This window comes from Gadus macrocephalus, chromosome 12 (genome assembly GCF_031168955.1).
Source record: "Gadus macrocephalus chromosome 12, ASM3116895v1".
Taxonomy (NCBI): Eukaryota; Metazoa; Chordata; class Actinopteri; order Gadiformes; family Gadidae; genus Gadus; species Gadus macrocephalus.
This window is the reverse complement of record NC_082393.1, coordinates 10,498,389-10,503,606: the sequence shown is the minus strand read 5'-3', so window position 1 is coordinate 10,503,606 and position 5,218 is coordinate 10,498,389. Positions and strand designations below refer to the sequence as shown.

At 40.4% G+C, this 5,218-nt stretch overlaps 1 long non-coding RNA gene across 1 annotated transcript; it reads left to right on the top strand.

Annotated features, from left to right (window-relative positions):
• Positions 1 to 450: 450 nt before the first annotated feature.
• On the top strand, positions 451 to 2,057 carry LOC132469920 (uncharacterized). The gene is made up of 2 exons (XR_009528521.1): positions 451 to 1,365; positions 1,745 to 2,057. It is a non-coding gene; the product is annotated as an uncharacterized LOC132469920 (long non-coding RNA).
• Positions 2,058 to 5,218: the final 3,161 nt, after the last annotated feature.

The window sequence follows — 5,218 nt, the reverse complement described above, 5'->3', positions numbered from 1 at the left end:
CATTCATAACAACTTTGATAGTGCTTATTTACCTTATTTTCTTATTGCTGTCTGTATGTGAATGCAAATGTATAACTCGAGCCCCTACCACACTGTGCCATCAGAGCAAGCAAGGAATGGTATATATTTCTCATCTTAAATGTAAAATTTTTGTTTGTGCTATAATGCCCATTTACCCCCCAATACACAATGACCTAATGTGCAATGCCATGTGTGATGCCATGTTGTCGGTGTCTTAATGGTTCAGCTCCAGAAACACCACGGGGAAGATTCCATGCAAGGGAGCCCAGCCAAATGTTGCAAGGCAAGTATCATTTTCTGATCAACTTCTTAACCTTACTGATGCCATCTGAATTGAGAAACATGTCCCTTGTGACATCACTGTCTTTGTTAGGCTTAACATTTAAGTGCTTAATGATTACTATCAGTTAGGGGTGCAAACATCAGTGAGTTGCTGAGTGTCATTCTGAACAATTGAAAATGGTCAATCTATCCTTGAAATGTAATGTAAAACCAATTGCTTTTCTTCTAAGACATTGCTGCCAACCAAAACACCAAGATGCTAACGGAGCTACTCATGGAGGTGAAGCAAATGTCACGGGACATTCAGTTCATAAAGACTGAAATTGCCAAATCCTCCATGAATATTCCTGGAGCGGGATCACAGAGAGAGGAGCCCTTCCCCATTGTTCTGCCACTCGCCAATGAGGAGCAGTTTGATGAGGCTGAAGCTGCACTGAAGGAGGAATCAGTCCGTCGAAAGATGGTGAACCATTTTTTCTTACAAGTATTTTCTTACATTTTGTCAGGAATTGTAGGTTTGGAGGCATTAAAGGGATAGTTTGGATTTTTGGACAAGAGGTCGTATTACATCCTCATCAGCGGTGTCGGGCATCAGCAGTGACTTTTCCCCCACTGCGTCCTGTGCGCGGAGTTCTGGCCCGGTTTTTGCGCTGCAGAAAGTAGTTTTGCTTCAAAAAATAATATGCATTCAAAAGAGTAATACATTTGCATCACAAATTGTTGGCCGTAAAAAAGTCTGACCTCATCCGGCACTATTTTCCCTCCCTTCATATTACTGCGCGTACCTTTTCATCAGCTGAAGGAGGCAAAAGGAGACCGCTACGACGCTTCTCTCGCTGTCCATTTGACATGGCACATTGTACACTTTAGCAAACTAACCATTTTCTCTCTAATCTGTTAAGATTACCCGCTTGGCATTAGTCGGAGGGACCAATGCCGAAAATATGATCTGGCGAATGCTATCCGCTACCATGGCAAACCGTGTAGCATGCATTTTCAACTGGGCGGGAAAGGGACCGAAGAGGGCCTTCAAGGACACGTTAATGCAGGACTGCATGTTTGGTGAGTCTGCAAATCAAAATACTACGGATTTGGCATTTTTGATGATGGATGTTGAATTTATTTAATATTTAATATTTATTTAATTCATAAGTATTTTAAACTTCTTCTGAAGTAAATAAGAATGGATGCATTTTCCTCACCATGGAGGGAGCATGATAAATATGGAGGGCCAACTCTGCCATAATTAAAAATAAATAAATCACTCAATACCACTTCTGTCTACTCGCTCTGCGTCTCCGGCCTACCAGTGACATAATTGCAAGCATATCAGTGCCCTCCTCTGAGACACAGAGTAGACATAAACTGTGCCATTGTTTTACTATATGAAGATTATTTTTTTCTTTTTGTTACAGCGGCTGCTCGTCAATTTGACCGCAAGTTGACAGAATTGCAGTACAGGGGTGCCCTGCAGAAGTGGCTGCGTTACGCACCGGAGAGGAGTGGCGGAGTACCAAGAAAAGGCAAAGATTAAGGACTATTAAGGACAAATGTTACTGTAATGTTCTAATTACAGGGTTAATTATAGGGTTAATGTTCATAATTCCTTAAGATGTTAAGATGTTTGTTTATAATTGCTTTTCAATATTTATTAAATAACTTTTTGAATAATGGTCTGTTTTGTTGTTGTTGTTTTTTTGTTCATAGAGCATTCAATAAAGCAGCTGTTCTCAACCTTGGTTTCTTAAAAAGAATGGAAATAGCCAATCTAATGGGGTTTATAATGAGGCATATTGAAAACATACAAAGCAAGGTTGAAAAGTGTTGAAATGGCCCTTTAATAATAACATTGTTTCAATGTATAATGCAATGCATATATATAGTTGAATCAATGTTGTTAAATTCTACATTCTTTCAATGTTGATCATATCATAATTGAATCAAGGTTGATTCATTGTCAGAATTGATTGGAAATTCAACGTTATTTCAATGTTGATCATAGCGAGCACTTTCAATGTATATTTCAATGTCTGACATCAATGTTGATCACAACCTTCAGCCTGACCATATCTCAACGTTGATTCAATCAAGTTTTGCTATCTGGGTAGTAACTTGTGGGGCGGCTCAGTCTACTTCAGATACTAACAGTGGGGCCCTGGGCCCCACTGTTAGTAACTTGTGGGGCCCTGGGCCCCACCGTTAGTAACTTGTGGGGCGGCTCAGTCTACTTCAGTTACTAACAGTGGGGCCCTGGGCCCCACTGTTAGTAACTTGTGGGACCCTGGGCCCCACCGTTAGTAACTTGTGGGGCGGCTCAGTCTACTTCAGTTACTAACAGTGGGGCCCTGGGCCCCACTGTTAGTAACTTGTGGGGCCCTGGGCCCCATTGCAAGTAACTTGTGGGGCGGCCCAAGGGCCCCCCTAAGCATGTGCCCGGTGTGCCCGTGCAGTAATCCACCCATGGGTGGATACCATTAACATTGCACATTTTCAGATCTGTACTCTTTTAAGAAAGCCCTTAATTCTCTTGTAAAGGGTGTGCTTGGAGTTTTCTTGAGGTTGTGTGCTTATCAATCGACATTTGCAGGTTGTGAATGAAGCTTCAGACATTTCAGGAATGTCAGTGGCTGAAGGGCTAATGCCGAGTACTGGTGATCCTTAGGTTGAGAGTTTGAATCTTGATTAGAGCATTATGAACAAGCTGAACATGACATTCTGTCATTGCCACTGATTTAAGAAACACAACATTGAACAGCACCTGAAATTCATCAGGCAATCAATATTCCGGCTCGTTAGTTTCCAAGATTCGGACTGGCAAGACACAGCATGGCATTAAGGGGAACTTCTTCATTAACCATTTTTCCTTCATAATTAACTCTATCATATTTCTTCTGTTAGTGTTCTTGACTAAAAATGTTTAATTTCCCCAGAATTTCAAAGATTTTTCAGGTATATGCTTTGAAGAAAGCCCTTAATTTACTTGAGAAATGTGTGCTTTGAGTTTTCTGGATGTTGTGGGCTTATCAATAGACATTTTGACCACGTGAATGAGGCTGCAGTTCAGGGGCCGTATTCACAAAGGATCTTAGGGCTAAAAGTAGGTCCTAACTGGCGAATTTAGGAGTAACTCCTAAAAATAATGGGCGTGTCACTCTTAAATTTAGGACTCCTAACTTTTTTCACTAAGAGCAATTCACAAAGTATTTTAGGCCTAAAAGTAGCACCTAAGTCTAGGAGAGCTTAAAAGTCCTCAAGAGGACTCCTAACTCAGTAAGACCTATTCACAAAGAATCGTAAAATGGCTGCGAGACGAAATGTTTTGGAGACAATGGAAGACTGTGAGTTAATGAAGAGATATAGGCTAAATCGTGAGGGTATTAAACTTGTTGTGGAGTTAGTGCGGGATGCAATAACATCCCCGACTAACAGGAATAATCAGGGGCCGTATTCACAAAGGATCTTAGGGCTAAAAGTAGGTCCTAACTGGCGAATTTAGGAGTAACTCCTAAAAATAATGGGCGTGTCACTCTTAAATTTAGGACTCCTAACTTTTTTCACTAAGAGCAATTCACAAAGTATTTTAGGACTAAAAGTAGCACCTAAGTCTAGGAGAGCTTAAAAGTCCTCAAGAGGACTCCTAACTCAGTAAGACCTATTCACAAAGAATCTTAAAATGCCTGCGAGACGAAATGTTAGGGTATTCAACTTATTGTGGAGTTAATGCGCGATGCAATAACATCCCCGACTAACAGGAATAATCCGATTAGTCCCGAAATAAAATGTTATAAAGTTATAAAGTTATAAAAAAATATATATAACTTATAAAAAATAAAAATAATTGCGCCATCAAAAGACGAGGACGTGTTCGTCAATAGGAAGAAAGTGCATTCCATCAACACGCAGGTTGTTTTTGATGCAAATTTTAACATAGCCTACTGGATGTTGTTGCAAAGTGGCCTGGATCTTCAGCTACCCATGATTCGCGCATTTTAATGGTGAGCGGTCTGAGGCAGCTTTTTGAGATGTACCAGTTGGGTGTCACTTGCTGGGTGACAGTGACTATCCATGCAAGACGTGGCTCTAGACACCCTACCTCAATCCACAACCGGGAGCACAGTTAAATGTAAGTGATTACGCTTAGTCCTATGCGTAAAACACATCGTATTGGCTCTTTGCGAGCACACAAACATACACGAAATGTTGTGGAGAGAGGAATTGGGCAGATGAAACGTCGGTTTCATGTCCTCCACGGCGAAATACGCCTCACCCCAGAGAGGGCAAGCACAGTAATCACTGTATGTGCCATTCTCAGAGGTGGGGGTAAGTCATCCATGTGCAAGTCACAAGCAAGTCTCAAGTCATAACCTTCAAGTCTCAAGCAAGTCCCAAGTCACTGTGGTGAGAATCAAGCAAGTCACAAGTCAAGTCATTGCTCAGGTCAAGCAAGTCACAAGTCAAGTCATACAAAAATCTGATGATCTAACCCAGTTTCCACATTTAAAAATCGGTAAATAGAGTGGTTCATAAGTTGAGTTTTATTTCAACATTAACAATAACAATGTCATAACAATAACTCAAACTATTCAAAACATTCCAAAACCACTATGTGCATAGTTTGAAAATGTTTTTATGATCATTACCTCCAACCTATGAACAGAATCAAATAGAACCTCGGTAGCTGTATACGACAACAGTTCAAGTCAATCACTCAATCTCCCTACATGTTGTAGAATATTATTTGAATATTATAACACATGGCATCAGACATGAAAAAAAAGAATATTTTAAAAGTAATATCACACATACTGTATAGGAAGGGGAAATAGTAATACACAAGCCTGAAAGCTGGTAGCAATCTTGCTGCCTCGCAACATACATCGACTTACAATGCATTGCATTTGCAAAAAAAAATAAT